This window comes from Eptatretus burgeri, chromosome 11 (assembly GCF_056783735.1).
Source record: "Eptatretus burgeri isolate ZD-2024b chromosome 11, Ebu_testis_v1, whole genome shotgun sequence".
Classification (NCBI taxonomy): domain Eukaryota; kingdom Metazoa; phylum Chordata; class Myxini; order Myxiniformes; family Myxinidae; genus Eptatretus; species Eptatretus burgeri.
Window position 1 is genome coordinate 97,701,830 of NC_140971.1, and position 26,539 is coordinate 97,728,368.

Consider the following 26,539-nt stretch of genomic DNA (forward strand, 5'->3'; position numbering starts at 1 on the left):
ATTCTTTCTTTGGAGTTTCTTTCTCACATGCAAAAGGAAGATCTTTATGCTTATTATGAAGATCACTCGGGTACCTCAAATCAACTTCAAAATAATAACCTTCTTCTTCGTCATTCAATTCCTCTTGAGAAGAAATAACAATATTCATCAAAGCCTTTTCATAATCCTTTTCTTCCACCCACTCTAATTTACCATAAGGCAGAGATTGAGACATTGCCCATCCATACAAATTATTAGCATCAAAATACATCAAATAATTACTATCTTTTTCACTATCATAATTTGGAAGATATTTATTATTTGCTTTAGCATATCTTTTTGAACATACTTGTGATATTCCACCTCTCTTGGACTTCTCAATCATCAAAAGCATATCCACATCAATGATTAAATCTATATCTTGTTTTGTCATTTTCAACATTGCACTCCAAGCTAAACCAGGAGCTGTGAAATAGTGGGCAGGGTCTAATCCATAACAATTTTTATTATGACAGAGTGTTCTAAAAGCCTCAAACACATCAGCTAACAATAAAACATCTGTTTTTAGATATAAATCGTGATATTCTCCAAGGTTCTTTATCTTAAATATTTTCCATATTTCTTGTGCGTGTTTATATTCCTTATCACTTATCTCTTCTTCATAAAGGTTATTATAGAAACTTTCTTTTGAAGGAAGTTGTGTTTCTTTAAATCTCATAAATGAATCCATATAATCATAAGGATAAATTCCCTTACTTGTAAGAATTTTCTCTTTACTTTGAATTTCATTCCTTGTTTGAATTTCCTCTCTCGTAAGAATTCCTTCTTTAATCAGAATTTCATCTTTAATCTGAATTTCCTCTTTAGTTCGAATTTTCTTTATAATTAGAATTTCATCTTCAGTTAGAATTTCTTCATTAATTAGAGTTTCCTCTTTACTTTGAATTCTCTCTTTAATCTGAATTTCCTCTTTAGTGAGAATTTCCTCTTTTGGAAAGAATGAATTAAGATTTGGAAAAGAGTCCGTGGAGCTTAGATTTGATGCGAGGTAGGCTAGTGGTGTTCCCATAAACTTGTAAGAATCTAAAAACCTAATACGAGTTAAAGGTTTTGTGAACATCATTTTTGAAAATGAAATATACTTTTGACTTGTGTTTGTTATAGCAGAAATATTCCCTGGTGTTTTTGAAAGTTCATTTATAAATAGATGTGTATCATAGTTGGCGCTGTTGTGAAGAAAGACTGGAATAAAAGAAGGTAATTTATAATTAAGATTACAACAGGAATGAGCGGGACCTCTATATTTACCAGTAAGATGACAATGGTCTCTAACTTTAGACTCCTTAATTTCCCCCTCACAAATATGACAGATATTGTTCATTCTAAATTCTAATTTTTCTTCTTTGGTTAATTTCATCGGTTCATTTGTTTCTTTCATTAATTTAGTGAGTCTTATACAATCCTTTTCTAATCGTTTTACAAACTCTTGTGAAGCATTTTTTCCACGATAATGTTCAAGTTTGTTATACTTTTCTCCAACAGATGATTTGATATAATAACAGAAACCACAAGGAATATGTTTTTGATATTTATTTGTATATGGTTCTTTTGGATTAGGAGAAGCAGTATTTATCTTTTTAAGGATACATTCAAAATCAGCGTATATCACAAATGGGTGCATGATAGATTTATTATAATCTTCAAAATAAATCTTTTCACCAGGTTTAGGCATTGTAATTACAGCTGATTTATGATTACTACAATATTTTGAATGTTGTTCTAATCGTTCTTTTGTATGAAATGAATTAAGACATCGCTTACAAGGATATATTTTGTTTGCTGTTCTGAATACCTGAGAAGAGATTAATCTTGATAAATTATTGATGTATGTGTAATGTGAATTCTTTCCAACACTAAAATATAAAAGGTCAATGTGTGTTTCTTCATTTTTATAGTTGTTTGAAATTTTTAATATTTGAACTTTGTTTGTATCCGTTAATCCATATACATTAATAGAAAGATTATTCTTTTTCTCAAATTTAGGAATATCTGTTAGTGGCATTGGGAATTTAAAATCTTTAATGTCCAAGGTATTCTCATATTTCATATATTGTTTTACTCTTTCTGAATTACATTTTGGTGGATGTAAGTGAGCAAGAACAGACCAGAGAAAACATTTATTATCATTGTTCTTAATATTAACAACTGCCTTCTTTAGTTTTATTTCTTTTGGTAATTCAATATAAGTAGAACCTTTAAGAGGGTTTGATTTTTAGAATGTGTATATCTAAAAAGATGATTTTTTTAATATTGAATCCACTTCCTACCACTGTATTATCAACATCCTCCTCTTGTCTTGATAGTTCTTCATAAACCCCACTATTCAAAAAATCTTGAAATGATGTTATAAAATGAAGATCTGTTCTCATATAAGGAGTTTGTTCTTCATCTTGTCTTTTCATATTCATTTTCACTCCCATATAAAACTTTAAAGTTTTCATTTCTTTTAATGTCTTTTTAATAAATTTTTCAACATCGGGTTTCACTATTTCAATTGATTCAGCTATTGATGATGGACCGGGTTCTCCAAATTGAAAAATCCTTATTTTTATATGCCCTTTAAATGCCCCATCAGTGTTTTCAATATCATAGTCTCCCTTTACTTTAAACTCATTTTTCTTGTGTTTTTGTGATTGAAGATGTTGATTATAACTACTCTTCAAAACATCCTTTGAACAGATATCACAATGTTTTCTTTCCAACTCAAGAGGAGATATTTGATGAAATAGATTAAATGTGTGTTTGTTGGTTCGGAGGTGTTTTCTATAATGTTTATATTCGTGATTACAAACATCGCAGTACGTTGTATTCACCATATTTATAGAATAAAACTTTGCTTAAACTAAAATTTTCTTGATGAAAATTTCGTTTAATTTATAGGTGAATCTGTGCTTAAAAACATTTTATCCTCCAACTTTTTCACTTAATAAATACAATGTTTCAAGACACAAAAGACAAGTTTCAATCAATCTCTTCATCTGTTAAAGATACTGAGAAATATGTCAAGGATGTAAAATTGAACAAAGATAAATATAACAACTATTGGATAAAAACTATTATGGTAAATAATATGAGTTCTTCAATTTCCTTCAGTGGAAGGGCTTTTAGTATACCTGGTAGAACATCAATTAAAGTATCTCTAACAAAAGTTTCTCCTCTCCTTCTAGTAATATATTCAAAACTAGAAAAAGCAATGAAACAAGAAAAAGTATCAAAGAACAAAAACCTCATGGATGAAGCTTTAGAAAGAAAAGATAAGACCATCTGTAATATGCAAGGAGAAATTTGTATTTTTTTCAACAACCCTAAAGATGTAAATCTTGATGAAATAAAGGATGTTAATATATCAGGTGAAATGACATTTCGTTCAATAGTAGTTAATGATAATTTTAAAATTACCTTTAATATAAAAAATGTTGTCGTTGAATCTGATAATGAAAAAAAGTATATCGATATCGATGGTAATATACAACTGAAAGTATAGATGAATTTCAGTTTAAGTAAAGTTTTACTTTATAAATATGCTAGACTTTCCTGATTCTCCATATGACAAATTTGAGAATTGTCCTGCGTGTGAAAGACAGGGATTAAACACAGAGTCAAAAGCCTATAAACAATGTATATTCTGTGATTATCTTCTAATTAATGATAATAAAAAATATAAAAAGGAAAATAATTCTTTTAGATTTACACCAAAAATGAATTGCTTTACAAGATTGATTAGAGAAATGAATGTAAAGTATGAGGATGATAACACACCTTTCCTTACAAGGGAAGAAACTGAACGTATAAGAGAAATGTTCAAAGGATTGTTGTTGTATATTATTCATGGATGTAATTTTCAGGGAAATATCAACACAAGATATTGTATAAATAAAATAATGGATTATCTTGAAATTAAACCTGAACTTAGGATAAAATATAGAGTTTCTAAAAAAGCCAATAATAAATTAAATAACCTGTTTTTCAAATATATAAATGAATGATTTTTTACCTATTTGGGAAAATAAGATAAAATTTAACAACCATAAAAATCTCCCAAATTCATTAAGATGTCTCATAGTTGGTTCAAGTGGATGTGGAAAAACCTGCTTACTTTTAAAAATGCTCCTCACTCCCAACTTTTTAGATTATGATAATTTAATAATTTTCACAAAGTCGAGTTTTCAACCAGAGTATCAACTACTCTCACAAGGTTTTAATGCTGGTCTTCAAAAAGAAGATATAATAGGTTTATTTAAACGTCAAAAAAACCTAAATGATTATAACATTGAAGATATAATTCAACTATTTTGTGATACACAGAGATGTAAAAAGAAATCAAATCTTATAACTTGTATTCTTAGTGATAATACGGATGATATACCGTCTCCCCAAGATTTGGATAAATCAAAAAAGAACCTCGTTATCTTTGATGATTGTGTTAATGAGAGAAACCAAACGGTAATGGACAGCTACTACACAAGAGGGAGACATTCTTCTTGTAATTGTATTTATCTTAGTCAATCGTACTTTCAACTTCCTCGTCGTTCCATCAGAAACAATGCTAATACTTTTATTTTATTCAAGTTAAATTCAATAGATATCAATAATTTTTGGAGAGATAATTGTTCTACATTATGTAGTAAAAAGAAATTTGAGGATTATATGAAGCACACGACTGAAAAATATAAATATATTGTTGTGAAACAAGATGAGATATTAAGTGATATATTTTTTGTTTTATAAACAATTACATATATAAATGACAACTATTATTATAAATCTTGTGGGTAAATCTGCTTCTGGAAAAAACTTTCATAAATCAAGGTTCTTGTGTAGTACAAATGAGAATATTGTAAATTTACTTAAAAAACACCCCGTGATACGCATTGTATCAACAACAACTAGAGCAATAAGACCTGGAGAAGTAAAAGGTGAAGATTATCACTATATTTCAGTGGAGGAACATATGCGATTGAGGAATGAAGGACAAATATTTGAGGAGGTTTCTCTTGGTACAACAAAATATTCACATTGTAAGAGTGAGTTAAAGAAACTAAAATCTGGTGGTGTTGGGATATTAGAAACTAATCCAGAAGGAACGAGACAAATTATTAAATATCTGAGCGGAGTGAAGATTTTATCATTCGGTTTTGATGTTGATGAAGAAACTCAACACAAACGTATGAAAAGCAGAGATGCAAGGATTAGTGAAGAAGAAATTACAACTCGCATTAATGTTAATAAAGAATTTGATGAAATATTTAAAGAAAAGGATTTATTTGAACACATCTACTTGAATGATGAAGAAAAGGAAAATTTCCCTGTTGATCTTTACAATTCATTAAATGATATTTTACAATAAATAAATGGATACAAAAGAAAGAGCAAGAAGATTTAAGGAACATCAAGAGTTGGTTTCAAAAGTTGTAAAACAACAGGAAGACATAAAGAAGAAACGCAGACAGAAACTAACGGGCGAAGAAGCATTTGAAAAAAACAAGAGAAATTTTTTAAACCACTTTTAAAAACTTCCCAAGAAAAAATGAAAGATGTTTCCACAGTTCCCACAGTAGAATATACTCCTAGAAAGCTTCAAATGTTAAAAGATTTCAGTCAAATGACGGAGGAAGAATTAGAGCATATTGGAGAATTAGAACATGATGAAGGTTTATTTCAACAACTGGAAGAGATTAATCAACCCCCTGATTATATTGTGAATGCTGTTCAAAACAATGAATATTCAGCGGATTCAAAAACCAAAGCAGGACTCATTCCAACAGAACAACCAGCAATATTTCATCTTGTTCAAGAAAAGGTATTGATATTTAATGATGAATTAAGGTTCTTAAGTTCTGCTCAACCCCCTGTTAAACTAACTCCGAGATTAATGTTTCTTCTCACAAAAGATGGAAGACAAGGTTCAACTGTGAGGGATGAATCAAAGTATATTGATAAACCATTGGATATGGAAAATAATGATGATAGAGTATATATTGATTTGCTGAACACTCTAAATTATAAGGTTATTCTTTCTGGTAAAAGTAGGAAGAATGAGAAGGAGAAACACATTATTCAGGCTTTAAGTATCCTTGGTTCAGGTATTAGTTTTCTTCCAAATGACCCATCGCAATTAGTTAATAGACTGTTATTGTTGTTCGGCAGTAAGAAGGCTGGAAATAACAATTGTTTTAATGAAGCATCAGCCATTTTAGACCAGTTGATGAACATGAAAATAATTAATAAATCTCAATATAAAGACATTTTATCTCATATTAAATAAGATGAGAAGCACAATCCTGAGTTTTAATTTCACAACAAGCGACCACACATCTTCATTCCCATACCCACTACAACTTGACACAACAAAAGAATATGAGGCATCTTTATTGTCCATGGAGACTTATAATACCTTATTTAATATAACCGAGAAAAATGACAAGTTTAGTTATAATCCGGGAAGTGGATACAAAACGATAACAGTCTCACCCGGAGCATACGAGATTTCTCAAATATCTTCCGAAATTGCTCGTCTTATGAAAGAACAGGGTGATGAACCAAAAAATATTGTTATAAACATTCAAAAACATACTTCAAAATCAACGATTAAAGTTAAAAATAACTACAAGGTTGATTTCACAATTGATAATTCATTTAGAGAGTTATTAGGTTTCTCCTCAAAAAGATTGAAACTAATGGGACGTTTTACAGTGATAATGTCATTCAAATATCCTCAGGAATAAATTCGGTGTTAATTCACTGTGATTTGATTGATGGTGCTTATAATGATGGATTAAAAACAAATACAATATTTTCATTCAGCGCATACTCAACCCCAATTGGTTATAAATTCAATATGGAGCCTAAAAATTTGGTTTATCTACCTGTGTCAGGAAAAACCATACACAGAGTAAATTTTAGGATAACCGACCAAGATAATCGTGTGATTTCTTTTAATGGAGAAGTTATATCCATCAGAATTCACCTACGTGAAGTTTTTCAATAAATAAATACGATGGTTATTGTGAGGAAGCACGAGTTGGGAAAATATAAAATAATTACAGGGGATGGGATGTTCCTTTCCCCGTACTACAAGGGTGAAGGTATGTATCTTGGTAGAGGATACTATAAACCTAAGAGACAAAGGGGTGTCGGACATCAATTTAGAGGAGATGGGATAATTGATACTCTCATGGGTATTGGTTCAACTATTCTTAAACATAAAGACCTAATTGGTTCAACTGCTTCTGCTGTGGGAAATGTAGCAGGTGCTGTAAAGAGTATAAAAGATGCTCAGAAAGAATCTCATAAATTACAAGCAATAAAAGAAATTAAGAAAGGTAAAACTCAGTTGTCCCCCAAGAACGACAGAAAATAATTCAAATACTTGGATCAGGGTTTCAAAAGTTTTAACATCTTTTTTCCTAAATAAATACAAGTATGGAAGCAATTGATAGTATCTATGATTTGGATGATACTATTATTATCTCAAACTCCACTAAAAAAGAAGATTACTTCAAGGTAAATGCAATAACTGGAACAGACTGGAATACAAATGGTACAAAAAGTTTTGAAATAAATAATCAACAAACCTATTTGAATCTCTCCGAAAGTTTCTTGTTGTGTAAATTTAAATTCACTAAGGCTGGGAATAACACAAACGCTACACTTGTAAATGATTTCTTCTGGAAAATGTTTGATAGTGTGCGATTGTATATTGGAACACAAGAAGTTGAAGCGGTTGATTATGTCTCTGCTGTATCTGAAATGATGAAATTTACACTCTATACATTCAGTGATAGAATGGGAAAGGGGTCTGTCGAAGGTTTTATTCCTGATATGTCAACGGGAACAAACACAGACCCTGGATATATTCAAAGGAAAGGAATGTATAATGATGATACAAAAGCAGAAAATAGTTTTACTGTGGCAGTTCCTCTTAAAGGTATATTTGGATTTTGTGATTATGATAAAGTTCTGTATGGTCTTAAAATTAGATTTCAACTACAAAGGAATGATAATGAAAATAGATTGCTTTTTGGTGTTGGTAATGCTTTTGGTGATCAGAATAAATTTGTAATTGAGGAGATGAGTTGGTATATCAGTGAATATACTCCTAATCTTAAAACAGAAGAGATGTTGAATCGAAGACTTAACTCAAAAAAACCACTCAGTGTATCATACCTCAAAAGAAGATGTCAACACGTTAAACTCAATCAAACTACTTACACGTGGAATTTGGGTGTTCTGGAAGGAAAGCCACGATATCTGTGGATGATTTTTAAAAAGCCAGATGGTGATACTGCGACTGATAAGAATAATGCATTGAGTGATAATGCTAAGGTGAAACAACTTCGCGTTTCTCTAGATGGAACATTTTATCCACGAGATAGATTGGAAATTAATTGGGAAAAAAATGATTTTGCTGAAGCATACAAGTCTTACCAAAAGGTGTGTGAAAGTAATGGAAATAAAGAACCTATTTTGGATATGACAGCATTTAAAAGTTTGTATACAATCTATACGTTTGACCTGAGCGCTCAAAAAGAAACTATAAAGTCTAATCGAGTGGATACTTCCCTATACATTGAAAGAGGAGAGAGTGAAGAAGTTGATACATATTGTTTGCTTTTGGAAGAAACAGAATTGCAGATTAATACAGATAATGGTGTGATGATTAGTCTCACATAATTTTTTTGTTAAATAAATGAGTGGCAAAGTACCAACTGGGGTATATGTTAATCAAATCAATCTTCATAAACTATCATCTTGTGTTCAAAATCAAAAGCCTTGTACGATTAACGTTAATACAATTCAGAGAAAAGGAGCAGTAAGAATTGATGTTTTGCTCACAAGAGAACAGGTTAAAATCTTGAATGACACTGGCTCACTTAAAATTAAAATGACAAAACCAATGTTGAAAAAATATTCAATAAGAGAGACGAGTGGAGGATTTCTCCCATTTCTAATTCCTTTATTTGCTGGTTTAAGTGCGGTTGGAGCATTGACGGGTGGTATTTCAACAGCGGTCAAAACTGCCAACGAAAGGAAGGCTCAACTCCAGGCTCAAAAAGAATTGGAAAGACATAACAAAGAGTTGGAGAAACAAATTAGTGGAAGTGGTGTAATTGTAGATTTTGCTGAAAAACTTGAAGGTCTGCCTGATAAAGCGAGATTGTTAGTTGGAGATATGCTTTCTTCTATAGCACAAGCAGGTGTAAAATTAACGAAAAGAGGTAATGGATTATATCTTTCTAATAAATAAATGAGCATTGATGAGTGGTTGAAAGAATTTGGAAAGAATACAACATCAAATTTACAACTTGCCAAATATTGTAAGAAATTAAAAATTCATAATGTGGTTATTTGTATGAGAGATGAATTAACAAATGTGTCGAAACATACAAAGAATATTATTATGAACTTAGAAGATAATGATGGGAACGGTTCTCATTGGGTTTGTATTTTTAATAGTCAAGACAAATATTATTTTGATAGTTTTGGTCTTCCACCACCTGTTGAAGTCATAAAATTCTTACAGAATGGTGTTTATCAAACATTTCAAGTCCAAGAATTAAATTCCAAGTGTTGTGGTCAATTATGTCTATATGTGTTATTTCAACTCAACAAAAATAAAAAATTTTATGATATTATTTTTAATCTAATATAAATGACTTATGTTGGTAAAGATGGTTCTATCTTTGGTGTATCTCAAGAACTGGATATTGATTTATCAAATTATTACACAAAGGCACAGGCTGAACGACATAAATATAATATAAACAAAAATATTAACATGAAAAATGCTTATAAATTAAAAAATTATCCAAGCCCGACTGACGCGAATGACTTGGTGAGATTAAGCGATTTATCACAATATATATACTTAAATAAAACGGCTGTGTATTCTAAAGATACAGAAGTGTTGATATTATCTCCAGGTCATACAGAATTCACAGTTCGAATTAAAATAAATTTTTATAAAGAAGGGCGTATCGTTTGTATGAGAATAGAACAATGGGGGTATGATATGAATGATTTAGGGTATAATTGGTCATTTAAAATTAACCTCGAAGACCTGGAACAATTAAATCAGTCTCGTAAGGAAGAATATTATCCACTTGGTATCGAGAATGAGTTTTGTGGAGCCACGATTAGTAAACAACAAATAAAAGAATTTAATAAGGGTAAATATAATAATGGTTTTGCCCTTGTTTATCTCATGAAAACAGAAAAAACAGGATTATATATAATAAGTAAGGAAATACAAAATGATTTAACTATGGGAAGATGGGGAGGTGTTTCGTGCCATAATATTATTCTAACATATATTTCTAATACATAAATGACAGCAAGAAGGCTTCAAGAAAATTATCATTTCTGTGTCCAAGCATACCTTCAAGAAAAGGGTATTCGGTATTTTAATAAATATGTTCTACAACATAAGAATGAGGTATTTTCAATAAAAGATTGGCATTATGCTGATGTTGATAAACCGACAACTTTAGATTTAATTAGAATGTTAAATAATGAAAAAATTATAAGGTTAAGAAAAGGTAAGGCTCTTTTAGAAATTCAAAAGAAATTTTATTGGTTTCCTGTTGTAAAAAATTATTTTGGATACAGGAATAACAAGAAATCCTGATGAATATATGTATAATATTCTATGGGGTGTAAACGATTCAAGTATAGTAAGGGATGAGGAAGGAGTTGAAGAAGAGAGGGAAGAGGAGGAAAAGGAGAAGGAGGAGAGAGAGAAGGAGGAAAGAGAGAGTAGAGAGAGGGAGGAAAGAGAGAAGAGAGAGAAGGAGGAAAAAGAGAAGAGAGAGAGGGAGGAGAGGGAGAAGAAAGAGAAGGAGGAAAAAGAGAAGAGAGAGAGGGAGGAAAGAGAGAGAATAAATAAATATTATAGTATGGAAACCAGTGAGATTCAAAAACGAATAGAGGTATTACAGAAAATAACTCAACCCACCGAGGAGGAATACAAAGAATTAACAAGTCTATTTGCAATACTTTCAACAAAACTATTAGCATCGTCAAGCTATTCATTTTAATTCAAGTTTTTTCTTAAATAAATGGAGGAGAGAGTGAAGGCATTTCTAAGGATTCTTTATGTTTTAAAAATTAAGATTCAAATGTGCATGTTGGAAACTAAAAAGGTTTTTGCACTCTGCAGAAATTTTTCTCATAAATAAATGAGTTATTGTCTCAAATGTAAAAAGAAAACTAATACTAAAAATATTTCATATATTAAAAGTAAAAATAACAGGGTTATACAAAAAGGTATATGTTCGGTGTGTGGTTCAAAAAAAAATCAATTTATCTCCAAACACAAACTCGGAGGAGATATACAAAAGTTTTTATCAGGAAGTAAATTTACAACTACTGGAATACCAGGGGAATTACATCTTCCAGGGTATTCTTTCTGTGGTCCAGGCACAAACTTGGATAAAAGATTAGATGAGGCAAACAATCCTAAATCCTGGAGTAAACCAATCAATAGAGTTGATGAAGTGTGCATGAGACACGATATTGATTATGGGAATACCACAACGTTGGAAGAAAAGCATGAAGCCGATAGAGAAATGTTATATAATTTGTCTCTGATACAAAATCCAACCTTGAGAGAAAAAGTTGATAGGTTCATCGTGAAGAAGATGATTAGTGCTAAATTGAAACTTGGACTTGGAAATTCAAAAACTTATAGGCTCTAATGATACCATTAAGACTGAAGAGCAATTAGCTGATGAATTACATAAACCAATATTCACAAAGTTTCAGAGAAGGAAAGTTTATTCCAAGGAAGTTGATTATATCTGGTCTGCTGATTTGATTGAACTCAATAATGATAAGGGGTACAAGTATGCTTTAACCGTTATTGATTTGAGGAGTAGATATGCGTGGGTTGTCCCTTTAAAAAACAAAACAGGTAATACTCTTATGTTAGCTTTTCAACAGATATTTAATAAAAGTAAGAGAAAACCTAAGAAATTGTGGACTGATGAGGGTAGAGAGTTTTATAACAAGACATTTATGAATTTTCTAAAAAATAACAGTATTACATTATACAGTACCTTTAATGAAGGGAAGGCAGTTGTTGTTGAACGTTTTAATCGTACCTTAAAAGAGAGACTATATAAAAAATTCACACAACTCGGTTCACAACAATGGTTATCTTTTATTCAGGATATTGTGGATAAGTATAATGACACGATTCACACGTCAACGAATATGAAGCCATCAGAAACATTTACAAAATTAAAATATGAAAAAGAGATTAATGTCAGAAAACCTAAGTTCAAAGTTGGTGATATCGTAAGAATATATAGGTGGAAATCTCATTTTGAAAAGGGTTTTACTGAACGATGGACGAAAGAACTTTTTAAAATTGTTGATGTAATAGATACAGTTCCTTGGACTTATAAAATATATGATTTGGAAGGGGAAGAGATTTTAGGTTCATTTTATTCACAGGAATTACAAAAGACAAAACTAAGCAGATAATACACCTTTGTGGACACTCGAGGGCCAAGTCCGAGGTGTATAACAGTATATAATGTGTGTCAAGGGGGACGTTCTTAGATCTGTGAACCCCAAACACAGAATCCTCAACTGAATAGTCAAGGCTTAACTTTTGTTTGTGTGTGTGTGTGTGCAATGGGAGCAATAGGTTGGCGCTTCACTCCCTCCTACTATACACCGTTGTGGACACTCGAGGGCCAAGTCCGAGGTGTATAACAGTATATAATGTGTGTCAAGGGGGACGTTCTTAGATCTGTGAACCCCAAACACAGAATCCTCAACTGAATAGTCAAGGCTTAACTTTTGTTTGTTGATGTGTATGTGTGTGTGTGTCCCAACCCTCACATTCAAAATCTCAACCCCAACCCTCACATTCAAAATCTCAACCCCAACTCAATCCTCACCCAACACAGTCTTTTTCAAAATGAGATTTCCACCTATATATATATATATATATATATATATATATATATATATATATATATATATATATATATATATATATATATATATATATATATATATATATATATATATTTTACGTTTTTTTTTTTTTTTTCTCTTCTTCCAATTCTGTCTTTTAAGGCTTTCAGGTTTGATGACGTAGAAAGGGGGAGTAAGCCTGCACTTTCTTCCCAGAACTTTCTTGATCTTGCTCCCATCAAGCACCATCCAACAAAGAACTACATCGATAGGTTTAGATCCCAAAGAGTGATAGCAACTCCAAAAGTCTCCAAAATATAAATAAATAAAATAATAATAATAATAAATAAATAAATAAATAAATAAAAGCCCCCAAAAAAGTTTCAAGTGTCCAACATAAACCCAACTTTCCAAGTCTTCAAGGTATAACCACATTCCCGTTGAGTTTCCAAGATATGTATCACATTGTGAGTTATCAATCCAGAACCTACATTTCAAGTATTCAAAGTAAAACCAACTTACAAAGTCTCTTAAGGATAACTCATTTACTGATTTTTTCAAAATTTGTGAGTCTCCAAGGTAGGACCCATATTTAGAACCATCTTGGCAGAACCCTTTTCCTGAGTCTCCAAGGAAGTTATTTAAACCATCAAGGCAGAACTCATTTACTGATTTTTTCAAAATTTGTGAGTCTCCAAGGTAGGCCCCATATTTAGAACCATCTTGGCAGAACCCTTTTCCTGAGTCTCCAAGGTAGTTATTTAAACCATCAAGGCAGAACTCATTTACTGATTTTTTCAAAATTTGTGAGTCTCCAAGGTAGACCCCATATTTAGAACCATCTTGGCAGAACCCTTTTCCTGAGTCTCCAAGGTAGTTATTTAAACCATCAAGGCAGAACTCATTTACTGATTTTTTTCAAAATTTGTGAGTCTCCAAGGTAAAACTTGTATTCTGGCTCATCAACGTATAACTTGTTCAGTGGGTATTGTCTTGATAACTCACAATGAGTACTATTGCTGTAAAACTCTTTTTCAGGATTTTGCTGGTCTCCAAGGTATAACTCTTTGGTTGGGTCATCAAGGACGAACTCGTTCTGTGGGTCTTGGTCGCTCATAAGGTCTTCAACCAAGCCAACAATTTCGCCCCAAGTTGTAGCAAAAGCAGTATTTTCATTTCGTATTTCAGACACAATTTCCTGTGAGAGAAAATAATAATGTATTAATTAAGTTATTTAATTATTAAATGAGTATGCTTCAATCAAAGTTTGAAAATAGGAAAATAAAAAATCTTACCTCAATAGATAAGAGGTTTGAATCCAGTTCATCAACTTGAAGGTTTAGTTCCATAGAAGACAGAGAGTTCCAAGGAACACCAAAGTCATCCCACTCAAGGTCTTCAACCAAGCCAACAATTTCCCCCCAAGTTGTAGCAAAAGCAGTATTTTCATTTCGTATTTCAGACACAATTTCCTGTGAGAGAAAATAATAATGTATTAATTAAGTTATTTAATTATTAAATGAGTATGCTTCAATCAAAGTTTGAAAATAGGAAAATAAAAAATCTTACCTCAATAGATAAGAGGTTTGAATCCAGTTCATCAACTTGAAGGTTTAGTTCCATAGAAGACAGACAGTTCGAGACAAGCACACAGAACACCATTGCCAGCAAAAACAAATGTTTAAAATGGAGCCTGGGTTTGAAGCTTTTATAGAGAAAGACTGGTGGGTGTGGTTTCCTTTGGAAATTCCCTGGGCAAGCCTAGGCAAGCCTTCATTGGGAAATTTTTCAAAACCATAACATCCTGTAATTTTCTAGTGATTTCTTTGTGAGTCAGAGATGAACTGGAAATGATGTAAGAGTGGGCGGGGCTTAGCAAAAGTAGGCGGAGCTTAGGAAAAGTGGGCGTGGCTTAGAAAAAATACCTTATGAAAAGTGGGCGGAGCTTAGCAAAAGTGGGCGGGGCTTAGGAAAAGTGGGCGTGGCTTAGAAAAAATACCTCATGAAAAGTGGGCGGAGCTTAGCAAAAGTGGGCGGGGCTTAAAGAAAAGTGGGCGGGGCTTATTGAATACCTTGTGGAAAGTGGGCGGGGCTTAACAAAAGTGGGCGGGGCTTAGCAAAAGTGGGCGGGGCTTAAAGAAAATACCTTATGAAAAGTGGGCGGAGCTTAACAAAAGTGGGCGGGGCTTAGCAAAAGTGGGCGGGGCTTAAAGAAAAGTGGGCAGGGCTTATTGAATATCTTGTGGAAAGTGGGCGGGGCTTAACAAAAGTGGGCGGGGCTTAAAGAAAAGTGGGCGGGGCTTAACAAAAAATAACCTGTGGCTCAGGAGGTGGTCAAACAAGAGCATTAAGAGAAGTTTATCATTTCGTAATGGCACAAAAGGGGTATCTTAAAAAATATAAAGATTCAAATGTTTTGTTTGTCAATATTTTAGATGGGGATTATTGTGCAAAGAAAATTAAACTATTGAAGGAATTTGAGAATGAACAAATCTTTATAGGTTCAATGAGTGAGCTGTTCAACCCCCAGGTGTTCAATTCAATGAGGTTCAACCTCCAAGTTAAAAGGGGAGACAAATAAATATACCTTGGGATAAAAAGGGGATTTATTTTTAGGGAAAAAAATATGAATCGCTGAAAATCCCCCATTCATTTACATGGGGAAAAGTGAGCCAGAATCAGTATTCTTACCCTACTAACCTTGTTCAGACGAGTTAACAGCTATGTCTGACAGTGATGGAGAAATAGATAAAGGGGGAAATCCCTGTGAGTTAAATGTCAACCCCTCCCTCACAGATGATGATTTAAGGGTTGTAGAGGGGAAGGACATGGACAAGGCAAATTCGGAGGGGTCCGTAAACAGAGCAGAACTTTCTGTTGAGCCAAAAGTAAGTGTTCGACAAGTAATAGGAGAGGCCATAGATGAAGCACTTGATTCAGATGAAACCTCTTCGAACCCCACATTTCAGTGCTTTAAGCTCTCAAGAGGATGAAGGGGGAAACGACACAACCTGAGTGTTTCAAGAAAATGTGATTAAATTCCTGGATGATACATTCAGGAAAAGATACGTAAAAATCAAAGATTACGTCCTGAATTTACGCGATTTCATTAAAACTGCAAGGAGTATGATTCGTGAACCTTATCAGGTTGACATGTCAGATCCTCAATTCCAAAGGTTAAGGAAATGTGTTACTTGGACTCGTAAAGAGCTTCAAGAATAACTAAAAGAATGGAGATAAAAGTAGCATCCCTGAACATCAATGGAGGCCACAGTTGTGTGCGTCGCCTCCAGGTATTTTAGCTCTTCCAAAATGGAAAAATTGATGTGCTAATGCCACAGGAGACGCATGCAAATCAGTCTTCTGAGGATGAGTGATGTAAAATCTTTAAAGGTTGTCTTTTTTTCTCGAGTGCGCTTGTTGAGGTCAAGGCTGGTGTGGCAATAGTGTTGCATCCTCGACTCCAGCCTTCGGATATAACTTGTAAGGAAATTTGCAAAGGTTACTTATTGTCTGTGCAATTTGTCAGAAGTAACCTAAAGATTTGCATGACAAATGTTTACTGACCGAGTGCTAAATCTGAAAGAGGTGCCTTTCTGTACATTTTAGCAGAGTTTGTAAGCACCATTGACTTAACCATGTTGTTGTGTCTGGGGGGTGACTATAACTGCACCCTCAACCCACAACTTGATCGGAACACTTGTGAGCCTCATCCACCCAGTGCAAGGCCTTTGGCACAGCTAGTCAAAAAGTTCAAACTGGTGGATGTGTGTCGGGTACAAAACCGTAATATCCGTCAGAATACATGGGTTTGTGCATCAAGAAATGTTTTGACGATGGCTCGCCTCGAGAGATTTTATGTTAATCATGAAATGGTAAACATTGTTTAGAACTCTTGTACAAGGCCGTCTGTTTTTTTCCGATCATCACATGATTGTTATGGTGTGTGGCTTTCCTCATCATGTCTGTGGAAGTGCATATTGGACTTTTAATGTGAAACTTTTACAAAGTGCACATTTCATAGAAGCTTTTAAAATGGTATTGGAAAAATGCGAGTCACAAAAGGGTTCATATTTGAACTTAAGACAATGGTGGGACTGCACAAAGTCTCAAATCAAATGTTTTTGCCAAAAATACTGCTCTTACAGCACAAACAACGCTTTTGGTGTGATATCTGCTTTAAAAAGCGATATACTAATCTGTGAGCAGAAAGCTGGATTGTCTGGCGTGAACGTCCAGCAGTTGTCGGAGAAAAGGACCCTTCTGGCTGAAATGGTGAAAGAGCGGGCGGCTGGTGCATTCGTCCGACTGCGGAACGGAAAAAATCCAACTTGACACATCAAACAAAGGGTTCTTCAATTTGGAAAAAACGGTCAAGACCTCTCAACCAATCCATGCTTTGCGCTCTTCTGGTGGTGATTTGTTGACCTCCCAGAGTGATATCAAGCATGAACTACAAGACTATTTTTCTAAACTCTTCGCAAAAAGAGCTGTGAATGAAGAGAATAGGAATGTGATGCTTGAACAGCTCCTTTCTCTGTCTAAAGACCAACAACAGTTGCTTGAGCCTGGCATTTCTCTTGGAGAACTTATTGCTGCTCTCAGGATAGCAAGGATGGGAAAGCCCCTGGACGAGACGGCCTTCCGGCTGAATTTTATAAGGCTTTCTGGGACATTCTAGGCCCAACTCTTCTTGAGGTCTTTCAGGAGAGTGTTGAACAAGGAGAATTGCCATTGAGCTGCCAGAGGGCAGTTTTGTGTCTCCTTCCGAAGAAAGGAAACCTGCATGAGACTGCAGATTGGCGGCCTGTGTCACTCCTCAACACGGACTATGAAATATTGTCAAAAGTACTTACAACCCGTCTAAAGGAAGTCATCTCTTTCTTGATTGGCACTGATCAATCATACTGTGTTCCAGAACGTTCCATATACGATGATATTTTTTGGTGAGAGACTTCATCATTCTCGGTCGAACTACATCTCCTGGTTTTGGTTTATTACTTTTCAATCAAGAAAAAGCTTTCGACATTTTTAACCATTCTTTTTTGTTTGATGTATTAAGGAGAACAGGGTTTGGGGAAAAATTTATTGCTTTTGTTAAGTTATTTTTCAAAAATGCATCTTGTCTGCTGAAGGTTAATAATAGTCTTTGTTACCTTTTCCCCTTTCAGCGAGGAATCCGTCAGGGCTGTGCTATCAGGCGTGTTCTACAATCTATCCGTTGAACCTTTGTCCTTTGTCCTTCCTGCACGTCGAAGTCCATTTTACTTCGGAACTCAGTGTTAGGAGTCTCTCTTTTACAAACCTCCAAAGTCGTTGTTTCAGCTTATGCTGATGATATTGGTGTTGCTATTGCAAATCAAAAAGATGTTTCTGAGGTCTCTCGTTGCCTTACCCAGTTTGAGCTTGCTTCCACTGCAAAGTAAATTGGAAAAAAAGTGTGGCTTTTTGGGTGGGACCCAGATCGCCTTCCTCGTCCCTGCCTGTTTTACCAGGAGGAATACAGTGGAGTAGTGAGGGGCTTAAATATTTAGGCTTATTTCAAGGAATTGAAGCGTATGAACAAAAAAATTGGGAGAACATCCTGTAAAAAATTAAATTGAAACTGGCAAGGTGGAAAAGATTGTCCCAACTTCTCTCGCTTAAGACACGGGTGTCAATCATAAATATCTTGGTTGTTCCTTTTATTTTGCAGAAAGTTATCCCACTTGAACCTCCGAGATACTTGGTCACAGGCATTCAGAGGGTTCTGACTGATTTTTTTTTTCTGGGGTGGCCACCATTGGCTGGGCCCAGAACGTGGTCTGCAGACCCTGAAATGCGGGTGGTCAAAATCTGCGTATCCCAAGTTGGATAATGGCATTCCGAATTTCCACGATTAAGCGCGGACTACAGCGAGTGTGTTCCTTGGCGACCTCTCACAAACACCTGTTTCCAGAAAGTGGAAGGTCTGAAATATGACCGTGAACTTTTCCTCATCGACCTGCAAAACGTTGACATGTCTCAGCTCCCCAGTTTTCATCAGAGTCTTTTGAATGCTTGGCAAGTCCTCGGAGTGCAACGTTTCGAGGTATCATACGATTCCCAAAAGTTTGTACATGAGCCATTAGTTCAGAATCCTTTGTTCTCGAGAATTTCAACCTCCAGGTCATTGATGCATTGTTTCACCAGTGTTGGAATACACAGAGTGTGAGACCTGTTGCAGCCATCCTTGAATGCCTGGCTACCTGTAAGCTCACTTTCATGAAAAAGTGGTGTTCCTTCTGCTCGTATTCTGGAAAATGTCTTGAAAGCAGTAATTCAAACCTTTCATGGACTAAACATTGGGTGGACCGGGGTGGATGAAGTGGTAGACTCACGTCTATTTCCCTGAACTTCAAATTGCCTCAAAAAAACAACAGGGTGTGTTCTCCTCAAACTTAGAGGAAATTGGTGTGTGGAATTAGAGTAAACGCGGCCACGCGTCATGAGGAAAACGGCTATCTACAACATATTTCTGGAAGCATGTATACCTGATTTTTCAAAACTGTTGAAAAATCGGTGGAATGAGACCTTACCTGCTGGAGCTTTTTTAACTCCAGTGTGGAACAAAATGTATAGTTCTCCAACTCTTGGGTGAACTGGAGACCTGAATTGGAGACTTGCGCATCAATCTGGTCACACAGACATTACTCCATAAGTTTAATTCTTCTGTACTTATTTCTTCTCCTTTTTGTGATTTGATTGAAAATGTTGCCCACGTTTTCATTGAATGTAAGTGATTGGTACCCCTCTTTCTCTTCCTTCAACAGCTTTTCTATGAATTTAATTTTGTTTTTTCCTTTCCAGTCTTTATTTATGGAATTGGGGGGAATTATAAAGTAAACCAGTCCTCTCGTTTTATAGCTCGCCTGTTCGAAGAACAGAGAGCGAAAGATACCCCCGGCGTGAGCGTGAAAATGTTAAAGTTTTTGGTTCAAGTTATTTTTTTCTTTCTAATGTTTTTGTCAACCACTATATTTTCTACGCCCGATATATATATATATATATATATATATATATATATATATATATATATATATATATATATATATATATATATATATATATATATATATACACCGTGTATACCACGGTTAAAATGGGTGTACCATATCCCTGTGTTGTAAGAGACGACCAGGGTTGCGTCAGGAAGGGCATCCGGCGTAAAACATGTGCCAAATCACTATGCGGATCATACGGATGATCCGCTGTGGCGACCCCGAACGGGAGCAGCCGAAAGAAGATGTGTATATATGTGTATATATATATATATATATATATATGTATATATATTGTTGTGGTTGACGAAATTCGCAAACCACCATTCAAGTCCCTTAGGTGAGATATCTCTGTAAGTATATGTGTAGTTAGGCCCAAACCCGTTGTTTAGTGGGAATAAATGTCATTCATGCGGGCTGCGACCCTTCTAGATAGCCGTTTTTCTTTTGCTATCTTTATTTTGGACCAGCCGCCATTACTACCACCACCAGCCACGTCTCAACAGCCATCACACAACAACCACCAACCGCAACGCCGCTTCACAACAACAGCCACGACCTTTACCGTCACAACTCGCCCTCGCAACCATCGCATCACCGTCATTCCCACGCCGCTTGTGGGCACCGATACTGGACTCGTGCAGGGCGCGCACCGAGCAGGGGTGCAAAAGCGCCGGCCTTTCCGAAGAAAACGGATCAAAAACGACTCACGCCCACTTCTGTTCCGTCCTATCGGCGAGCGTGGGGCGATTTGGCCCCGCCTCCAGGCGCGTTGGAGTAATATCGCTATATGCAAATTCATGGATCAAAAAGCATTCACGCCCACTTTTCCTCGGTCCAATGGGGAGCCAGTTAGAGGTGAAGGGTCGGAGGTAAAGGGTCGAAGGTGAAGGAGCGAGGCCACGGGGCATATAAGGGGCCGCGCTCGCCAAGCAGGAAGAGTTCGGAAGGGAGAGAGTGAAGAGTTCGGAGCCAGTGAAGAGTTGGGACGAGTCAAGAGAGGAGACGGAGAGGGCGGTTGGATGGAGCTGTGGAGAGGTGGCGGCGGCGAAGACGGTCGAGGGGGTGCTCGTGTCGGAGTCGGGGAGCTGCGGAGGGAGAGGCCAGCGGCGCGACCGAGGTCGTGGTGGAGACGCTCGTCGCGGGACCCGAGACAGGGAGATATCCACCCCCCCCCCGAGCATCAACAACCCCCTCCTGTTTCCCCCCGCGCTGAGATAGTGCGAGAAGGGGGCCCCGTTCCCACCCCATACCAGGCAGTCCCAGCGAGGCCCGCGGAGTCGGGGCGCCAGCGCCATTTTGCGGCTCATCACCAGACGGGTAGGCCCGACGCGGTCTCGGCCCCAGGCCCGCCTACCCCCCTCATCCTTGAGGGTGGTCCTTTTCTTTTGCTTTGGGTATATGTGTTGTCGGCGCCGTCTGTGAAGTAAAACTGTATAAGTGTTGCCGTGTGCTCGGTAGTCGGTTAGATCTGCATTGTTGCATTTGCTTTTTGTGCATTATTGTGTGTTTCTGCTTCTTTTGCATGTGCTTTTGGTGTAATTGTATATGTGTGCTTTCCGTTCATCGCGAAATAAATGGGCTTTATGTTGAACTGTTTTCCCGTTTCGCTTCGTCTTTTCCTCTATTGAATCTCCATCTTACTTCACGTAAAGGGTTGGTCGTGGGCTAAAACGCCCGATAATTAATCGAACCGTCGAGGCCGACGATAACACCGCTCGGTTATCCCGATAGTACGGAACGGGTCGCTTAAAGTGGCCCGTGTCCGAAGTCGACCTGCGGCGAGGTGCGATCGCCCGGTCTACCCTCCGTGTGGGTACTTAGGTAGGTCGAATTTGGCGAGCAACCCTATCCCACGCGGGGGGCGATTGGCACGATCGTGGTGAGGCCGAAAGGTCCACCCGTGACTAGTTCCCGGCGTTAGTCCGAGAGGGTCACGACGGGATTGTCCGTCCGGTGGGCGACGTGCCGCGATTCGAGTTACGTGGCCGTTCGCACGCCGGCGGGCGCGAATCCGCAACAATATATATATATATATATATATATATATATATATATATATATATATATATATATATATATATATGTGTATGTATGTGTATGTATATGTATATATATATATATATGTATATATGTATATATGTATATATATCGGGGCGTATTATGTGATACCGGTTGTCCGTCCGTCCGTCCGCCCGTTCCTGTCCGCACTCTAACTCCCAAAGTTTTCAACTTTCACGTTTCATATTCGGTACATAGCTACAGACTGTGGAGACGGTGTGTCGTGACATACGATCGTCATCTAAAGTGGTTGCCATGGCAACCAGAATGCTGTTTTCCATCCGATCCTGTCCGCACTCTAACTCCCAACGCTTTCAACTTTCACGCTTCATATTTGGTACATAGGTACAGACTGTGGAGCCGGTGTGTCCTGACATATGTTCGTCATCTAAAGTGGTTGTCATGGCAACCAGAATGCTGTTTTCCATCCGATCCTGTCCACACTCGAACTCCCAAAGTTTCAACTTTCACTTTTCATATTTGGTGCATAGGTACAGACTGTGTAGACGGTGTGTCGTGACGTACGTTCCTCATCTAAAGTGGTTGCCATTGCAACCAGGATGCTGTTTTCCATGTAGTAGCACAATTCTGTATATACCTTCTTGTTCGGGCGTATATTGTGCTCACTTGCGCTCTTGTTCCTGATTACGATATACAAATACATATATTGCTTTAAAATTATTTGGATCAGACTTCACTGCAATGCTTTATAAAAAATATGAGTTATTAGGCGAGTCTTTTAAAAATGATAAATGTATAAACAGGCGAGCATTGGGTGGCTTTGACACCAACTCTGGTTGTCTTTTATGTTGGGCATTGCTCAACTAGCAATTTATAAAACCAGGAATGCAAAATTGAAGGGGAAAAATGCAAATGTGCTTTTGTGCTTTAAAGGTATGGTTTCGGCACAAGTAAAAATGGAGCAGGCTTATCTTTTCAGCCTGGATATTGTGGTGATCAGTGGTACACTGATGAGGTTTTGCGTTTCTTTTCGTGATGGAATCTGTTTGTAAAAGTGTAAAGTACTCACACTTACTTTTTGCATATATGTATTATTCTGTGGTGGTTTTTGACATGAACAGACACCCTTGTTTGTATTTCTTTTGTTGAATTTATTTTTGTTGTAAAATCGTTTGGATTTGTTTTATGGAGTGTTTTTTTTCTGGTGTGTTTTGATACTTTCATAATAAAAGCATACAAAACTCTCTTTCTCTTTCTCTTTCTCTTTCTGTTCCATCCTTGCTCCACCCCCTCCTCATACAGTGCAGCACTCTCTCACACATCTCTCTCTATCTCTTCTTCTGTCTCTCTCTGTCTCTGGACATGTCTGGGCTGTGATTATGTCCAGGCGGTGATTATGTCTGAACATGTACGTGTTTGTCTCTGGATGTGTCCAGTGGGCTTTGTCTCCGGACAGTGTTCGTCTCCAGTCGTTATTTATAATATGACCGGTAGAAAATGGATTTCAGACAATAGGCTTGTACCTCCTTCAGAAATGCTGCACCTGCTTTCCTTCCACACCTGAATATGTCTCCTCTTCATCTTCTTCTTTATCTTCTTCAGAAAGATTATTTTCAGAGGTGTTTTATCAGAACTCGCTCCACCAATCATGCCCCGCATATACAGCGCAGCATTTCTACACGCATTCAACAAGCGATGTTTCCCATCTCGTGACTTTTTTTCTCCGTTTGTCAAAGATGGGAATCTGGAATCACAATAAGTGTCCACCCCCACCCCACTCAGTTTCATGACCTCCTTTCTGCATCCCTCCTCACACCACAATGCTTCTCTCAATGTTTCCCCCTCTGCCCATCCTCTCAAACCTTGTCATGCACACAAACCTTCCTCCACACCCAACACTTTCAAACCTCCTGCACCCTACACTCTCAAACCTTCCCCCGCACCCTACACTCACAAACCTTCATCCACACCCTACGATGCGAAAAACGCGCGTCAATGCGAAAAAAACGGAGAAAAGAAAGTCGAATAAATTATTGTGCGTAATCTTCTATGCACAATTTTATTTATTAATGAACACGGAAGTATTAGATCAAAACGGCGATGTTTATTTTCTGCTTAAAAATAAATCTTTCTTTGTCTCGACTAAATGTTTGAGATTTTTAAATAAATCTTTTCAAGAAAATAAAAAAAGATAGCTCCAGCGAACTATACTGCTGAGGTTGTTTGCATTGATCAAGTTCTACCGTAGAGTACTTGACTGAATCGGGAATTGATGTTTTGAAATAATTCTTTCCTGAATCGGGAATTGATTTTTTTTAAATATTTTTTTTTGTTGCCGGATCTGAACAAAACTTGATACTGTTCACCACAGGCGCATGATGAGTAATATGGGCCTAAAATTTTTGCGCTATCGTGTACCGTTTTGGCTGTGTTTTGGGAACATACATACATACATACATACATACATACATACATACATACATACAAGATGAGTTTTCGTAATACATAGATTTGTGACTTTCAAAACTTACAAGCTCGACATGACAATGGAGACAAACGTCAAAAGTCACATTACCTCCTCCTCCCCACCTATTCCTCTCCCTCCTCCCACCCCTTCTTCTTTCCCATGCCACCCCACCTCTCCTCCCACTCCTGCCTCTTCCCATCCCCTCCCTCTACCTCCTTCCACACCCTCTCCAACCGGACTCCCACCCATACCCTTCCCTCCTCGCACCCATACCCTTCCTCCTCCCACCCATACCCTTCCCTCCTCCTACCCATACCCCTCCCTCCAGACTCCCACCCCACTCTTTCCCCTGCATTGTTCCCTCATCTTTCCCTTCACCCCTTCCCCTCCCTACTCCCACAAAGGAATTTTCCCAGGGTTTTTAACCACGTTTGGGAAAATAAATAATTAAAATAAAAACACACTTTTGATTCCAACCAAGATCTAAATTGCCTTGCAACTTCATATACTTACCACTTGTCATGTCAAAATCTGCCCTCTGCAGACAAATTTATCAAAATGGTCGAAATAAGTCATGGTCTGGAATCTAGATGTTTATCCTCATCCCCATGTAATGAATCTGTGATGTGTTAAGTTTCTGGTAGAGTGTTCACCAAGTGGCTTAAACACTCCAGCAAGCACTCCATTAGAAACCGTTGATATGGAACAGCTGGCTTGGCAAGCTCGAGAACACCCCTTGGCATCTTGACAGCACACAGTACATTGAACAGATTACTAATCTGCCGCCATTAGCCAGTATTCAAATGTGATTTGTTTTTTTTCTTCTTCAGCAGGTAACTCACCAGGTGAATCTTCAAGTTGGTTCTTCTCTGGTTGTTTAAAAAAAAGCTTCTATTGATGTTTGCTCTCTTCATTTTCTTTTCCTGCATGTGCCATAAACACTACATATCATGGAGTATGGTATCTTTCTAAATGTAGGATCGAAATACAGTGACGTAATTATGATGACGTGGTAGAATTTCATCGGTTATTTTCATGTGCTTCGTCACATACACTTTTGTCAGATGATGATAAGTGGATTCTCATCCGATCCACTTTATACAGCCGAACGACATGCTCCGGATCCAGTGAAGCCAAACTCCATTACATTTTTTAAAATCACGTTTTCCAAGATGTCCTGTTGATATTGTTATGGTTTCCACCTGTTCGGCGTGTGAATGAGCGCTTTTAACCAATCGCGGCCACGCGCCTACCGGACGGGCAATCCTAGTCGCAGCTTTCGGATCAACGCCGAAATCCAGCTTCGGGTGTGTTTTTAATCACACCGTAAATCAGCCAACTATTCTGTCCATGCGCGACAGGGTCCGATCGCCGACTTGTCGATTTACCTAAGTATGCGCGTAGACAGAAATGCCAGGGATTTACACCTCAACGGGACCTGCTTGGAAACGAGCCGCTTAAGCAGCTCGCTCCGTTTGCGATTTGCCGAGCGGTGTATTATCGCGAGGCCCCGTTGGACCCGATTATCTTATCGGCTATTAAAAGCCAGCTATTTATTTTGAACGCAAGTATGGCAGTTCAATTGAGGAAGAGGACGCAATGAGCAGGTGACAATCAAACAAGTACATTTATTTGTCACACGTATGCAGTCAACGAAGCAATGCAGGTATTCAAGCACGTATGCAATGAATGGGGGTAGGGACAAGACACGAGCAAACAAAGACCGACAGCCGTATCTATTTATTACGTACACTTATAACAATTCTACTTAGCGGACACGGTGCCACAACTTTCATACAAAGAAAACCCCATTAAAGGAAAGGGCAGAACTGGACCTGTAGGCCTTTAATATTTGCGGAGCTGTGGAGACCGCAAGAGCTCCGAGAGGCCGTGCTGGTTACCTGCCACCCTCGTGGTGACTCGCTGGGGGACCCTCAACGTTTCGCCGTAAACACGGCAGCTCGCTTGGTCCAGGCCCCGCCGTGTGGCCTGGTGGATCGGCCTAGCCGACGACGCCTCAGAGGAACGAACGGGCCTTGCTCCCTTTTACGAGTTGATGCTCTTT

At 37.1% G+C, this 26,539-nt stretch overlaps 1 protein-coding gene and 1 long non-coding RNA gene across 6 annotated transcripts in view; one reads left to right on the forward strand and one right to left on the reverse strand.

Moving 5' to 3' along the window:
- LOC147017726 (uncharacterized) overlaps positions 1–26,539 on the forward strand; it is a 422,376-nt gene that overhangs the window by 3,224 nt on the left and 392,613 nt on the right. The gene's annotated exons all lie outside the window — the stretch shown is intronic.
- LOC147017727 (uncharacterized) lies at positions 12,180–15,111 on the reverse strand. The gene is made up of 2 exons (XR_015049610.1): positions 14,262–15,111; positions 12,180–14,164 (listed from the first exon to the last, which is right to left on the reverse strand). It is a non-coding gene; the product is annotated as an uncharacterized LOC147017727 (long non-coding RNA).